Source organism: Borostomias antarcticus (assembly GCF_949987555.1).
Source record: "Borostomias antarcticus genome assembly, chromosome: 1".
In the NCBI taxonomy this organism is placed as follows: Eukaryota; Metazoa; Chordata; class Actinopteri; order Stomiiformes; family Stomiidae; genus Borostomias; species Borostomias antarcticus.
The window spans coordinates 49,874,116-49,891,097 of record NC_140234.1 but is presented as its reverse complement, the minus strand read 5'-3'; the positions used below and the strand labels follow the sequence as shown (position 1 = coordinate 49,891,097).

At 41.9% G+C, this 16,982-nt stretch overlaps 1 protein-coding gene across 1 annotated transcript in view; it reads right to left on the bottom strand.

Annotated features, from left to right (window-relative positions):
* Positions 1-16,982, bottom strand: part of mtnr1ba (melatonin receptor type 1Ba) — a gene marked incomplete at both ends in the record, with an annotated part of 54,181 nt that overhangs the window by 10,726 nt on the left and 26,473 nt on the right.

Genomic DNA, 16,982 nt, shown 5'->3' with positions numbered 1-16,982 from the left:
ACAGTAGCTTGACCAAACACAGACTGGGAGATACTGTATATAGCTTGTTGTGAGCAAACAGGGGAGATTGTATTGGTACAGCCAAGTCAGGAATCATTCAGGACACTATAGCCAAAAGTTGGTTCCAAGACCAGTGAAGGAATACATGAATACAAGATTGTGACTCCATTATGTAAATGTCCTCTTAGCGTTGCCTCTCTCACATAATGCAATAACTCATCTAACCCTGTTTTAAAGTGCCCCTGACTAATGTGTATTTACCCATTTTTTACTCTGTAAATATTACCTACTAAAGCACTCAGATGAGAGAACACACTCCAGCAGAGAGAGCTTTCAGAATAACTCACAACAATCTGCCACCCAATTTACTAGGCTTGGGCCTCATTCACCAATATCCTCCTATGTTCCATTCTTAATTTTTTCCTAAGAACGTTTCTAAAGAAAGCTCCCGTCTGATTCACAACATGTTCGTAAACCGCTGGATGAGATTGCACCTGCCTTCTCTTAATGGTGAACCCCTGGTTTCACAAGTTGAAAGCTTGTAGCCGCTCACCCATATTAGCATAGGTAAACTCCCCGCCAGCCCCATATAAGGCCATAGAACTACAGGGTACGAGGTATGGAACAAATTACATCATCCTGGGAAATGACACAAAACCTTGATAATGAAGGAGGCAGAGGAAAAGAAGGTGGCTTTTTCTCTTCTGGGGCCTCATTTATCATCGTAGTTTACACACAAAATGGGGAAAAAATGGTGTAAAAAAGTGTGTAAAAATGTACACACAGTTTTACGCCATTTTTGGGATTTATCAAAGGAAAAGTGTGTAAAGTACACACAACAAAAAGTGTGTAAATTACACATCCTTCAGACATACCGTATACCGTGTTTTACACGTTTTTTCAGAACAGGGGAGTTGGCGAATTGCAATGTGAGGGAGAGAGGGAAAAATGAATAAGGTTTCATCCTGCTCGCCCGGGCCAAACTGCGCGACACACGATGCTGTCATCCTTTTTTTTTTGTGATCAAATGTTTTTGTTTTGTTTTTTCTTTATGGGGAGCTGTTCAAACTGTAACATATGATTATTATCTATAAGCAATTTACATACTCCCCCTAGCTTCCCTCCCCCGTGGCAACTCCCTCTCTCCCATCTGATCTCATACTAAATGTTACAAACATCTTGCATTGTTCCACTGACTCTACAATATACACCCCTACATACACACATGTAACCTGCATACATACATGTAGTGTACATACGCCCTCATAAATATACATACATGTTGCCTATCAGAGCTTACATACCTATACTGTACATCACACATAGATACAGACCTATGCACATACCTATACAAGCCTCCATCCATCCAATATATCCAAACCAACCGCATAAACATGGATACACTTGTTGCTTCTTTCCTAAATGAAAAGTACAGTAAATGGGAGCTACAGACACCCAAATAGCCCACCTCATTCCCAATCCAGATCTCAACACCGGCATCAATCAGCACCCCTCATGCACCTTCTTAAAAATATTAGCATCAACCCAGTTTAAGTAAGTTGTTTATCTTTTCATATGTCTCAGTCCATAGTGCTAAGGTTCTACTGCTTGCCCCATGCATTCTAGCCACCAAGAGCTCCATTCCAGTCACATCTAAAAAAGTTCTTAACCATTGTATGTGTGTTAGTGTATGAGGAGGTTGCCAGTGAAGAGCAAGCAGCTTTTTGGCAGCGGTAAGGCCGGCCATTATCACCCGTTTCCCTGGGTATGGGAGCTCTATGATGTTCAAGCACATTACTACGGGTGAACATGGAACCGTCTTACCCGACAGAGCTAACAGAGTAAAAGAGACCGGCCTCCAAAAATGTTTCACAGTTTTACATTCCCAATACATATGTAAAAAGGTACCCATATGACTGTCAGAGCAGAGGTCGCACAGTGGAGAGGATATTATTTTCATTGCATGATGCTTCCTTGGAGTGAAGTAGGTCTGGTGGATAAAGTTAAGTTGAATCTGTTGGTGGTCGGGGTTTTTGGAAGATTCGACTACTGAACCCCATACTTTTTGCCACGGTATAGATTCATTAGTAATAGGTAAACCTAGATCTCTACACCACACTTTTTGGACTGGTAGGAGTTTGTAGGAAGACTGAGAAAGTAAAGAATAAAGCTCAGAGACCACCCTCTTGGATTGGTCCTCGCTATATAAGATATTGTGTAAAGCATGGGGGGTGAGTTGTGTGTTCCAGTGAACTCCATATGCCTTCATAGAAGACCGTAATTGCAGAAAAAAAGAAAAGAAAAAAAGACCGTAATTGCAGAAAAAAAGAAAGAAAAAAAGAAAAACCAGGCAGATTATATATTGCTTAGTGCGTAAGTCGTCAAAGGAATGGAGACCGTTGCCATCGAAGATGTACATGTACATGTACGCCTCTCTCGCACCAGGCAGAGAAAGAAAAAGGGATGTTTCCAGTGAGAAGCGAGTGATTGTGGAAAATTGGGCTATCCAGATGCCACTTTTGGGTTGTTTTAGTAGTTTTCTCAACTGCCCGCCATACAGTAAGCAAATGAGAAACAATAAGCCCAAAATGTAGCTTAAGGCGCTTACTTGGTACAGCTTCATGAACCAAGTCCTGCAGCCTGTGGGGAAGAGCAAGCTTTTCCTCTACAGGCCTCCAAGAGACTGAAGAGTTTGGGTTTAGCTACAGTGACAGGACGGAGTACATATGACCAAAAATAGTATTTAAAGTTTGGAACTGACCACCCTCAGAAATGTGACATTGCATTGAAGACATCTTAAGCCGGTGTCGCCTTGCATCCCATATGAATTTAAAAACTATAGAATGAATTTTGGCCCAATATTTAGTAGGAGGGGCTAAAGGTAGCTTTGAGGAATAGAAATTAATGTGTGGTAAGATGTCCATCTTAATAATGGAAACACGAGCCCGTAGTGTATGAGGAAGACATGACCATCTATTTAGGTCATTCTCTATACGGCTCAAGATACCTTGGAAATTCTTGGTAGTTATATTTGTTAAGGATGAATATACATCAATCCCTAGATATTTAACGTTTACTATGGGTATATGAGGGGGTAGGGTTGATTGATCTATTGGAAAATTTACTTTTTTTTTAAATTTCATCCAGTTAATTTTCTAACCAGACATGGTGCTAAATTCTCTAAATGTCTCTAAAACATGTGGTATAGATGAGGCTGGTCTATCTATAAACAATAATATATCGTCAGCATATAATGCAATGTGGTGCTTGGTGTCATTAAATGATATAGGAGAAATAAGAGGGTGTTGTCTAATTTCCTGAGCTAGTGGTTCTACTGAGAGAGTGAATAGAAGTGGAGAGAAAGGACAGCCCTGGTGACAAGAGTGTGAAATAGGAAATTGAGCAGAGGTGTTATTCCCTGTGACAATCACAGCTGAGGGGTTACAATAAAGTACTTGAGTAAATTTAATTAATTTAGAGTCAAAACCAAATTGCTCGAGGACCATCCATAGGTATCCGACTCTAACCGGTCAAAGGCCTTTTCGGCATCTAAGGATAAAACGGCACAGGGGGAGACAATATCCTTGGCAGCATGAATAACATGCAACAGGCGACGCATGTTGTCCATTGTTAGGCGAGATCTAATAAAGCCTGTCTGATCGTGGTGTACTAATTTTGTCATATAAGTTTCCACCCGAGTAGCTAAGACTTTAGCATATACCTTAATTTCGGTGTTAAGAATGGAGGGTTCTATAATAAGGGTCTATAATTGCTACAGAGTGTGAGGTCCTTATTAGGTTTAGGTAGTACTGCAATTATCGCGGAATTTGCATCCCTAATAAAAGAGCCATTTTCTACAGGAAAAGTGATCATGTCCAAAAATAGTTGGCCAAATTCCTTCCAGAAAATGATGAAAAACTCAAACTCAGGGGGGGATCCCACCCCACCCAGGGGACTTTCCCTTCTTCATTCCTATGATCGCATTGTGTAGATCAGTCAATGTGATGGGACTGCTGAGAAGGCTAGCTTCATCTTGGGTGAGTGTACAGGGCTCTAAGCTAACATTTTTCACTAGGAGCACATGTGCTCCTTAATGAAAAAAAATTAGGAGCACAGAAAGAAATGTAGGAGCAAAACAAAAAAATTGAAATAACACATTTTTATTAGCAACACACATTAGGCCTACTGCCAACAACAATAAACAATAATAACCTGCTCACCATAGGAGCTCTCATCCTCTCCCACTATACTATTCCCACACACTTCATCAGGTGCACTTCACTTCACTTGTGTTGAGTTGAGTTGCTTTTATTATCATTCAACCACATACTGGTACATAGAGGAACGAGATTGCGCTTTTTTTTTTTTTCAGTTGACTTCACTTTATAATGAAATCCCAGAGTTCAATTGATTTGCAGGGAGCAGCACAACATCAACAACAGTGGACAGAAGACACCGATACATTAAAAGGTGCATTGATCCTAATGAAGACTATACTATTCCCACACACTTCATCATATGGAAGTTTTTTGGTGTCTTTATTCAAATGGCAATGCATTTTTCAATTGGCAATTCAATGTTCTATCTCATGCAATTTGAAAATGCAAATTGGATTGCATTTTCATTTTCAACTTCTGCATGCATTATTTCACTCAATATTAAAATTAAAATGCAATCACAATAGCCATTTTGACTTGTCATAGCGGGGTGACACGTAAGGAATAATCAACGAGTAGGTGTGCGTTAAACGGTTTTAAGGCACGACGTGGAGGTGAAGAACCACCCGACGCGCAGCGGAGTGAAAAAGTGTAAAATCATTTAACGCACACCTATGAGTTGATTATCCCGCTTATACCATGGCCTCACATGCCAAAGACAAATAAATATGTGCCATTTACTCGCATTTTCTACATTAAAATATAAAGAAATGTTATGTATGTGTTGCTCATTGCTGAGTTTCATTATAGTCCCTCACTGCTAAATCACGTTGCTATGAAATTACAAATTGAATATCATATTTCTTGGAGGAACAGCGATGACATCCAATAGTTAACATGGGTTTGGAACCATAAGTGAAATGGAAAGTGTCCGTTACCTTTTCTTTCAGCAATGTCTCTCAACCCTGGATACAACCTAGCAACCAAACATTGAGCCTAGCAACCAAAACTAGCTAATTCCATAGCCTACTGTACCCATATATCTATGACTGTAGCTACCTGATATTGCGAGATAGCAATGAGCAAAGTGTAGGCTACTGCATATTTGCTGTGCAACATATAAATCGTCCAGCTGTCAAAGCTAGTTGCCAACAAACTATGTATGATAGCCAGACACCTGATTATCCTCAACTCCAAAAGTATTGTATATTACTGTCAGTCTATAATTATCTTCCGTTCATTGTGAGTTGATTTGCGAGGACGGGATGTGTCATACCATAGAAACATTAAAGGAGTAGTAAAGAGGAAAATCATGTTTAGCCCTGTTTTAAGGTTACTTATGATCATATACAATGGTTCAGATCAAAAAGTTGACAAAACTAGCACTTTGCAAGCAAGCGAGCAAGGCAGGGGTATTGTGATATGCGGAGCGCGCCCACAAAGCGCCGTCTGAGTAGCTCCACTCCTGGGTCCAGTTTCGTAAATTAGCCTGATCCCTGTGTCCACGTCTATCCCCTGTGTTGATGTGGATGGTGCTTGTGTACACTGTGAATAGCTAGCTAGCTAGCATCCTTGCGTTAGCTAGCGTTAGAATACGAGCTAGCTAATGCTAGCTAGCTAGCTAATGCCAACAGTAGCTATAAGAACAGTAGGTAATGCTAGCTAATAATAATGACCATAACACTGTGAGCTAGTTGGCTAGCTAGTAGTGTTGTTTTCTAGTTGCTTGTAAAACGTTGTTGCTTGCTAGTTTCGCCAGCTAGTTTTGCACTCGGTGGTTTTGCATCAAAAACATCGCTTATTTCACGTTTTAGTGTGACGTCCCATAGGAATACATGGGCTATGTTTTCGTTCAGTCCACAACGAATTTATGAAGAAAATCGTTCTGTGCACAACGCTTCCATAGATTTATATTTCGTTTTCCACAGAATGCAAAGTAGTGATACACGGCTGTTCAGCTTCCACTGGCACATTTCCCCCCAGATTTATCTTTTTCAGAACTGACATTTTTTAAGGGCTCATGTCCCACAGTATGTTGCATTAAATAGTATTTTGTACAGTAGATGGAAATGTGGTCTTTGGCACATTGAGTTGTTTGTCAGGGTGTTACCTGTATTTTCATTAAAAAAAGACTGGGCACGACACTGGATGTTATTTAATATAGATTTTTATTTAAAGTCCTGTCTCGTTTACCATGATTTGTGTATGACTACTTCTTTGCCATCCTCTTTCATAACCAAATGTGGTCTGATGATTAAATTGCTATGGTTTCTTGATTTTGCTCTCAAAGTGTGCCAAATTGATGCATTTAAATTAACAATGTAAAAAATGTTCTCCCTGGGGGGCATTCCCCCTGACCCCCCTAGAGGGTCGTAGGTCCACCCCCCATAGCTGCCCAAAATCCTGTGGGAAACACTGATACTGATACTATAGCAGGCTATGGGATTAGCTCATTTGGTTTGCTGTCAAAGCCGGCGCATTAATTTAGATCAGTAATTAAACTTCAGCCGAACTACGTGTGCGTATACACGGTTATAACACACGTCTGCTGGCCAATCAGAAAAGAGTATTAACCCAGGCCATGGTATAAGCTAAATTATACAACGGTATAGATCCGGTCCATTGTCTCTATTGGTCAGTTTGCATTCCAGCCGTGGCGATAACCACGATATTCCCACGCTAAAATGGAATGTTTGCACATTTTTTAATATCAATCCACCTCTTATTAGTAGCCGTGGCAGTGTCCAGATCAATGTTTACAAAGATGTGTTGTAGCATTGTCGTTGCCTGGCAACCTTCCCTTTTTCAGCAGAAGTATCCGCAAATGATTAACAAATATTTCCATTAAAAATACATTTTAAAGTTCGTATTGTCTTTCTTTTTGACATATTGACGGATAAATGTGGCAACCGTGGCCACATTTATCCGCTGCGCGTCGTGCCTAACCACTCCCTCTAGCCGTGGCGATATCCGTGACATCCCACTGCTTCTCGTTCCATAATGCTTTATTATATAACGGGTAGGTTTGAGCAACCTCTCTGATTGGTCAACTGCAGTGTAGTAATCACGATAGAACCACGGCTAGCTGATTAATACATGGCTAGGGCCTCATCACTTAACGTATCGCTACGCCATTATTTTCTTGCATCGAGTCTGTGATTTCCATGGCAACGTTTACACCGCAGCGCCTGATGTTTACAACTCGCAACAGCTGTTTCGATAAGACGTTGATGCGAGCTATTTCGCAACCCATATTAAAATGTTTCGGTGGTAGTAGGCTAACAAGTGGTGGAAACATAGGCTATTGTTTTTCTCTTGGCTAGACTTAGGTGGATAAAGACTGAACTACAGTTTGATGAATTAAGTTATGTTATAACCGGCAGCACACTGGCAAATAGTGTTAACTAGGCCCATAGTAAGGAAAACAATCCCAAGCGTGTTGCCAGGGAGAGAATGCTCATAGAGTCGCTAAGGAACTACTTTCCGTTGAAGATGAAATCTAGCAGAAAGCTTAAGTTTAAGAGCAAATTAAAACTAAAAAGATGTAATGATTTTAACGTTGACAAAACTAGCACTTTTGAGAAAGTCTGATAATTGCTCTACCACCGTTTGGTCATACAATGGATGTGGGTAGGCACCTTGAAAAATTATTCAAAAAACATGTTAAACTCTCAATTTCAAAGACAAGAAACTCACAGAGGTGTTAGTTGGCGTTCTGACATATAATTCGCCATAAAGTAAGATTCTAGTTCATCTGGAAAGGCTTTTTTAAATATTTAGCATAGAGCTATTTAGTCGCAGCACAAACTTCTGCAAACTAGGTAGCCTAGCAACATAAACAATAACAATAGCTACCGTAAGTAGTTCCGCTTCATGAATCTGTCTGCGGATTTATCTACTCATCTACAATGGTCGCTTCAATACAAGTCGATGGATTTCATGAAATGATCAATAAAACCCTACAGGATTCATACTTTGCGGCGAATTCGATATCAGAACACCAACGGACACCAATTACCCCCTCGGTGAGCTTCTTGTCCTTGAAATCAAGAGTTTAACATGTTTTTGAATGATTTTTCAAGGTGCCCACCCACATCCATTGTATGACCAAAATGGTGATAGAGCAATTATCAGACTTTCTCAAAAGTGCTAGTTTTGTCAACGTTTTGATCTGAACCATTGTATATGATCATAAGTAACCTTAAAACAGGGCTAAACATGCATTTTCCCTTTACTACTCCTTTAACGTCATTTATGGTACTCGAGGACAGCATACATACCTCGGCGCAAGCGCCTTGGTATTTCCGCAGCACTCTCGTACCATTAATGACGTTAAAGAACGGCATCTCGTGTATAATTGCTTAAGTGAATGGGCCCATTAATAACTTGATGTCACAATCATTCCATTGTTTATCCCACAAAGTCAAAATTACTGCTGTAGAAAAGGTATCTGGGTGGTGAAAAGTATACAGGATTCAAATGAAAAGTGCAATACAAATAAAATGTATTATTTATATTATTTATATTATTATTATTATTATTTGACTCATGCAAATACCTTGCAAAGAGGACAGATTTCCTTGCTCGCACTTCACTAACAAGTGTGTGGATCTCAGCTTCCAATAAGTTTTTCTTCTTTTTCCTCTTGGGTGCCATTGCTTCTTCTCTGTTTTTTCTCTCCACACATTTCATTGCACAGGTGGTTTTTATGTGTAAATCCTTGCATGTGCTCATTTGCATAGGTACATTTGGGCTTAATGTGGGTGGGCTACAACCATGGTTGTGTTTGGGCTTGTTGGAGGCGGACTGTGAGATACACTCTGTTGTGGGAAAGGGCAGATTTATCAAGGGGAGATTTGTCTCAGCTGTGCTTAGACATGTTTGGCTGTGGTACAACAAGTTTGGTAAATCCAAAAACGGTGTAAATGTTTTATGTGTACGGATTACTTTTGTGTGTATACATTGTGTGTGTATCCACTTTTTTAGTAACAGTTTTGCACGCTTTTTGATAAATGACGCCCCTGGATGCAATAGGACATTAGTGCTCGTTTGGCAATTTGACCAATTTCCTGCATTCATAAACTCCCAATTAGCTAATGAGCCAATTACACCCTTGAATATCCTTCTAACTTGTGAATTGATTGATAGGGGTGCTGGTGCACATGCTACAAACAGTCGCGTACAAACAGTGGCACATTGTCACAGCTACAGAAAGTGTAAGACTCACCACCACTAAAGACTATAGGCCCGTGCCATCCACAAATAAACACAAGATGGCCTTAAACCAATTTGATGCTGAATGCGAATGTTAGCCCAGGTTCTGAGCTCTCTGTTCCTCCTCCCATTTGAAGTGTCAAGCCAAAACGAGCGGAACATTTGCTCATGTGGTGAGACAAAGAGAAAATATGAAAGTGAAAAAGCGAAATAGGTACAGTAGGTAGAGAGACCTAGGTAACAGTGAGTTTCACTTTGAAGATCTGTAAACTGTGAATGCAGGTTTGATGAAGGTGAGGGGGCAGAACCGGATCATCCAGTGGGGTAGAAGTGTGGTGCGTCGGCAAAGTAATCCTCACCATGGTGTGCATGACCCCTGTCTGAAACATCCCATCTAGTGGGATGAATAATAGATGCCCCTTGAAGTGAAGGCGCAGCATCAATATATATAATGTATAGAGAGTATTACACATTAATGACAGGTCATCTTGCAGTCTGAGCCGGCTAGCGTAGCCAGACGGTGTCCCGCTGTCATTGTATGGGCCCCACATCCATTGAGAGTGTTCTCCAACTGAGTTATCGCCTAGAACAATACAGGCATACTTCATAAGATGCCTAGCAAATGTTGAAGCGTAACTCAATGAGTGTGCCTTAATGCCCTGCATTCATCAAACTGGCATCTAATTAATTCCTCCAGACTACCTTCCAATGGCCATTTACCAGCTTTTGCCAGCTGCTCTGACAAGTTGACCATAAGAGTAAAATATTATTGGTAAAATATTATTACTGCACCAAGCTCAGAAACGTTTGTTTCTGGGTTTCTGACAACAAACTGCCATTACACCTTGGAAAAACAGAATCCATACTACTTGGGTCCAGTTCTAACCTAAGTAAGTAAAGAGGAGGGTACTTATTTGGGTTATATTCTGGATAGCAAACTTCCTGGTGAAAAATGGCAATAAAGGTAATCACAAAGGTCAATCAAAAAACTAGATTTTTGGCCAGGATCTCTTCGTTTATCAACAGGAGTGCACTGAAGACCCTAGCTGGAGCCCTCACCCTGTGTCATTTTGATTATGCTTGCACCTCATGGTACACTAACATCTCCAAGCTACTGAACACTAAATTACAGACTTCCCAAAACAAGCTTGTGAGATTGCTGAACAACTTCCATCCCAGGACCCACCTAACCCCAGCCCATTTTATTAGCCTGGGGTGGCTCAGGGTGGAGGAAAGAGTATGCTACCTTTCAGTGTGTCTGGTATTCAAAATACTCAAAGGAACAGTCCCCAAGTACCTGTTGAACTACTTGACCAGAGTGAGTGATGTTCATAGGTACTCCACCAGAGGGAGTTCCGCTGACCTTCTCCCCCCTAAATTAAAAACACTCACAGGGAAAAATACATTATTTTATGCTGCCACTACACAGTGGGATGCTCTACCACCAGCCCTAAAACTTTTAAATGCCCCACTAAACTTTAAAGTCCCAGTTAACCAAAATCTGAGATTTGCTTGAAAACACATTCTATGTGTTAGTGATGCATTGCTGATAACATGTAAAAATGGGATGAACCATGTGTAGTACTGAATTGTGAAGTTAGACCAGTTTTGTGTTTTTGACCAGTTTTGATTTCTGGATTTTCTGGGCGGGTTTAAAACGGTACCGGATGATGTAGAGCGGTGTTCTTAGCATATCCCCGCCCTAACACTATATAAAGCTAGAATGGATTTGAATCTTCGGTTCTCCTGCTCAATCTTGAGTCTAGAATTAGCTAGTTTTAACCAACAGTCTAGAATTAGCTAGTTTTTCTTAGTTAGCAATGCCTATGCATAAAACTAAACGAAAATGCATCCTTCCTGGATGCCAGCAGGAATGGGATGATAAGGTCTCCTTCTTACACTCCCGAGTAAAGCTGAAATGAGAAGCAAATGGTTAGCATTTTTGAAGAGCCATGGTGTTACAGAGGAGTTTGTCACCGCTAGCGCCCGCCTCTGCAGCAAACATTTCACTCCCGAAAGCTTCTGCAATTATAATATGAGGCTTTTGGGTTTCACGGACTCACGACTGGTCCTGGTGATTTCGGCGGAGCCAACCATCTCCCTCCCCGGCCTCCATTCTCCTCCTGTCAACCATCTCCCTCCCCGGCCTCCATTCTCCTCCTGTCAACCATCTCCCTCCCCGGCCTCCATTCTCCTCCTGACGCATCAACCTTTGGTGCCGACACCGCTGCCTTGTGTGCTTATAGCTAATTAACGTTATAACGTTAGCTAGGTAACGTAAGCAATAGGAAAATACACTGCTACGGTAATCTACAAAATGTGTCTTGACATTTATGTGGCAATGTCAGCTATGATGAATTATATGTAATCTTAGGAGGAATTATAGCTAACATTAGCTATGTAGCTTGTTGCAGATGGGAGTGTGTATATAACCTTAGTCTAGCTAACATAGCTAGCAGCACCGACCAGGCGTCCACCCACCAAATAACGTTAGGGATGATATATTATGACTATAAGCGTTAACTATACAGAAACTGCCTGCCATATTTGTGGCACCTGATGTGCGTATGGGTTCACCGGTAATGGTTACAGTATATTTCTCCAGCGGGAGACCGGGAGGCGGGAGCGAGGGGGATGGTTAGGTAGACCAGCTGCAGCTGGAGAAAGACGCACCCTCTCCCAGTGAAGCGGTGCTCGGCGGCTACTGGCTGAACATTCCAGTTCTGTTGGATATGAGAGGGAAAGTTGAAGCCGAGTGCTCGTTATTCTCACACATAACATTGCCAACGAGAGTGGATGAGTCTGTCCCGATTATCAACTCCGGTAGTGTACGCTTCTTCGCGCTATCAGCGCTGTTCAAGCCAGTGACTAAAAGGTACATTTTAAACAACTTTTTCCATTGATCCCAAGGGACGACAGGATCGCCTGGGAGGGATAGGAATGGGTCCGGAGGTGGCAGGGAGAAAATAGGGACAGACTCATACATTCCTCGTTGCCTGTTTTTGTATTTTGCATCTAAGGGCAGTAACACTGGCGCGTTGGTATAGAGTAGCTACAGTTTTACCTGTGTTGTTTGTCAGGAGGTAGGTTAGGAGGAAGCATCTGTGCGTTTGACTCATTAGACAAATGTAATTTCAACTCCTCTCTGTTTTCACAAAGCTGTGCCTTCCTACCACAAAAGAGACGGCGTGCCAGTGTGACAATATGCAGACCAGAGAACAGTACTATTTGACAGGTTCTTCCCTCCACACCCCCTCCCCACGCAATTGGGTGTGGCTTCGGTGCCTTCAGCAGACACGCCCCCACGGTCTCAGACCAGAGAATGCTGCTGATTTTTAACCGATTTTGAAGCCTTATTTTATATACTTAGCGACATTTTTAATCACTCAGATTTGGCTGGGTGGTTAATGACATGTTTTCCTGTGGTGTGTGAAGCTCATAACAAAAATTTGAACTGGGTTAACCTGGACTTTAAATCTGCCCTAAAATCACTCTAAAATGGCTCTACTCAAATTCAAAGCATCCTCTTAGCTGATTGCTTTTGATATGTCTTTATTGTTTTGTTATGTATTTATTTTGTATTGTTGTATGTTGTATGTTATAATGTTTCTTGTCAAGATGGAATCCAATGGAAACAAGCCTCTGGCTTTTTTGTGATATCCTTTTGGCCTTTTGAGGTACTGTTGTATTTTTAAACTGCCAATAAATTATTCAATCAATCAAAAAAGTATATATTGAAATATTGTATATATTTTACGAGCTGGTCCTAGCTCCCCTTTCCACTCGCTCAGCCGTACAGGCTGACATATACGACTTTGGCAAATCCTCCTGAAACCTTCTGATAAATGTGAAAACATGCAGGTAATTCATTTCACCTGTCTGCCCACTCAGTCACACAGGCCACTTGACAGCGGATGCACGTAGCATTCCACCTTAATTAAACTTGTCTGTCTTAATGCCCCCATCGCAAATTTATGGCAGACTGATGAGCAGCTGACTGCAGGAGAGTTTATAGGTGAGTGGAGAGGCAAAAGAGAGCAAAGGTGGAGGAAAAAGAGTGAGAGAGAGATGGAGAGAAACAGCGAGCGAGCGAGGGGTAGAGGGGCCAACATGCAGCAGACCCGGGTTGCGGTGCGTGGCCATTGAGACGGGAGTGCAAGGAAGTGATAGAATCTCCCGCTCTCCTCTCGTGAGTCAAGGTGGAGTTGGAAATGGAGGGGGGGGGGTGAGCCGGGATGGACGCAAGTTCACAGAACCTTGAGGTAAACATGCAAATGCACATGAGTGTGTGTGTGTGTGGGGGGGGGAGGGAGGGTTCTGGATTGGACGACAAGGTCGCATAAGGAGACACCACGGGGAGGGTGCCTTCAGTGGATAGAGACAAAGTGGGCGTGGCACAGATGATCAAACGACACGCAGGCGCAGAGGGACTTGGGTGACAGTGAAACAGCAGTCCCGACATGTGAAACAGCCCCAGGAACCCTGGTTGAAACGGAATTGGGAGATAGAGCGGGATTGAGGAGGGCGAGAAGGAGGAGGCAGTAATCATTTTTCTCTCTCTCTTTTCTTTCTCTCTCACTTCCCCTCTCTCCATTTCTCACCCTCTCTTTCTCTCACCTCTTTTTTTTCCTGCTCCTCCTCTCCCTGCCTCATCCCTCATCTCACCCTCGCTGGTCCATGGCTTTTTCTGGCTGTACATATGAAGACTGATGATTTCTGCTTGAGTGGCACTTCCACACAGGCCATCCTGATAACAATCCCCCTCCCCCACCTTCCCACCTACCCTCCCTCCCTCCCTCTCTCTCTCCACGTGCCCTCTTCTCTCTCTTTCCCCTGTGTTCTGGAGCAGAAGCCAGGTCCTTGTTTGAGCGCTCGCAGAGAAGCCTGTGGCCAACTTCCGGGCTGGCGGAAGGCGGCTGTGGGCCGACACCGTCCAGCAGTCCAGTCTCTCCCAGGCCCTGGGGACTGAGCAGGACATCCAAGAGAAATGGGTAAATTGAGTATTGACTATTGAGAGAGAGGGGTGGGGCAGCCTGCAAGGGGAAAGGCTATAGAGTGAAGGAGATATGGAGGAAAAGAGATAGGGCCGTGATGGACAGAATAAGTCAATAAGGGGGAGAGAGATGGAGAGTGAAGACTGAAGGAGGTACAAAGGACGGACGACGGACAGTGCGAGAGATGAGGGAGGGGTGCGAGCAGTAGCATTAGTGCAGAGACATGTAGAGGGTCTTAGTCCAAGTCGCACCAATTACACAGATGGACAGAGAGAGATGGGGGAATAGGAAGAGAGAAAAAAGTCTGGTGAGACTCAAAAACTAGCACAAACTCTTTCTTTGAGATATGAAGTTTTAAGTAGCATCGAGTCAGGAGGACAGGGATCCAACTGTCTTTCATGCAGTCTGCACATCAAAAACCAACAAATATTGACCTTGTTTGAACCACATTGGGAAAGTCTTCATTACAGTGTTATGATTAAAGAGTGACATTGACAGTGCCAGATCACTTTAAAAAATTTAAGGGAGGTTCACTAGAAGGGGTGGATGTCATCTCGTGAACACAATGGACTTAATTGACAAATTTACAACATCCAAGGATGTTCATTTACTAAGAGGTCATAGGACAGAACACTGGGTTTACGGTCATTTCCACGCCAAGTTCGGCATTTGGAGGTGAGAGGAGACTACGACCAAATCTCATGTCAAGTCTCAGCTTGTGTAGGCTACGCAAGTTTGAAAATGCCTGGCATCTAAGCGCAGCACAACCACCTATTCATCACTTCAAAATATGTAGCCTACCCTATGGCAAAAAATATATATTTTGTTAAGGCCTCTTCATATAACCCTAACATAAATGGGTATTTTCCAATTGTTAACAAGTATCGGGGTAAACAAGTGTTTGGTGTAAGAGTAGACTAATTTTGCTTTCATTTTGAGCCTACTTAGACTATATGCAGCCTTACAAGTCTTAAAATAAAAGCAAAATTAATATTACACCAATCAATCAATGTACTGGTGACATAATTACTAGCTATCAAAATTAACAAATGAAAAGCAATGGGAGGATGGTTTTCCAGAATCTTTCCATGGAGAGCGAAAAGTTGTTGATGAGAGTCGGAGGAACCTCTCGTTTTGGCCGTATTTCGTATCTCCATGCCGTATACTACAGGGGCGAGGCCAGAATATGTAGGGGCGTAATATTTAAATGACGATTGTTTTCATCCGCCACACACAAATGTTTGATAGATCACACGTGGACGCTGTAGGCCCTACCATCATTTCTGCGCTCGGATCTGTGCTCCTTTGATAAATTAGGGCCACTTTGTTAATAACACATCATTCCCGCTAGCTGTATATGAACTGTCAGTTACTATTCAAATTAGATCTTACCTAGTCATTAAAAAGGACACACACACCCACACAGACAGCCTATAAAAATCACTGAGCGTCACCCTGTAACTCAACCCTTTTCCCTTCATGAACACCTAATCGAATTATGGAGGTGTATCTGCTGACTGCTTGGCTCTCAAAGGTGACTTTGGCACAGAGCATTCTTAACCTTTCAATATATCCAAATTGGCTTTCTCAGATGGACCAGGAAGTGACAGTCCTATAAAAAGCTTTGGTCTCCTTTGACCCCATGTTTTATTGCATCAGCATATCAAACCCACATCAAGGTCACAGGTTCAAGGACACACTCTACAGACAAAATAATAAAGAATAAAAAAGAGGTCTTTGGTTTTCTTAGTTGCCGCCAGTATGAATGGATAATCAGTGAAATATGAGCTGTACAAGTCGCCCTGAACAAGGGCATTGCACTACAGTAGCAGAAGGAGAAATCCCCCAGACAGCAACACACACGGACACACAAACATGCACACTATGATATCTGACACCGGCTTCCGAATCCCAGCCAGCAGCTAAAGGGCACACTCGCTCCCACTGTCATCTCTCCTTAGTTCCGAGAGCCAAACAAAAGCCTTACCCATAAGACTCAGCATACTCACAGGCATCATTTCACTGATTGTAAAACCTTTGAGCTCTTTGTTCTTTTCATTACTCTTACTATTAGTTATGTTTATCAGTATACTGCACTGTAACTTTTATTCCTGTATTCTATTTGTCCTGCTTTTTGTTTTAAATGTCTATAATGACTTGCTTTTTGTTTTAAAACTTTTAATTTGTCCTGCCTTTTGTTTTAAATGTCTATAATGTCTTACTTTTTGTTTTAATGCTTTTAATGTCTCATGTAAAGCACCTTGAATTGCCCTGTGGCTGAAATGTGCTATATAAATAAACTTGCCTTGCCTTGCCTTACTCCAGAGAATGGTTTTAATCCTTAATGAAGAATAAAATTAAGAGTAAATGTGTGGGGCTAAACAGGACTGACATTTGCATGAATGAACAGGTAGTACAATGTCCACTTATCTCACAATAATAAGTCATTTGTTTTGATGCATCGTATAACTTGACATTAGCATTCTAGTCTATTTAGTGGCGAAGACACTAAGGAGGATTGGACACTGGGGAAATATTGGATGGGAATTAAATCTTAAAGATTAAAAATGAGTTTTGTGCAACAAGGCAGAGCAGAAGAAATAGACTTGGGGTCAAC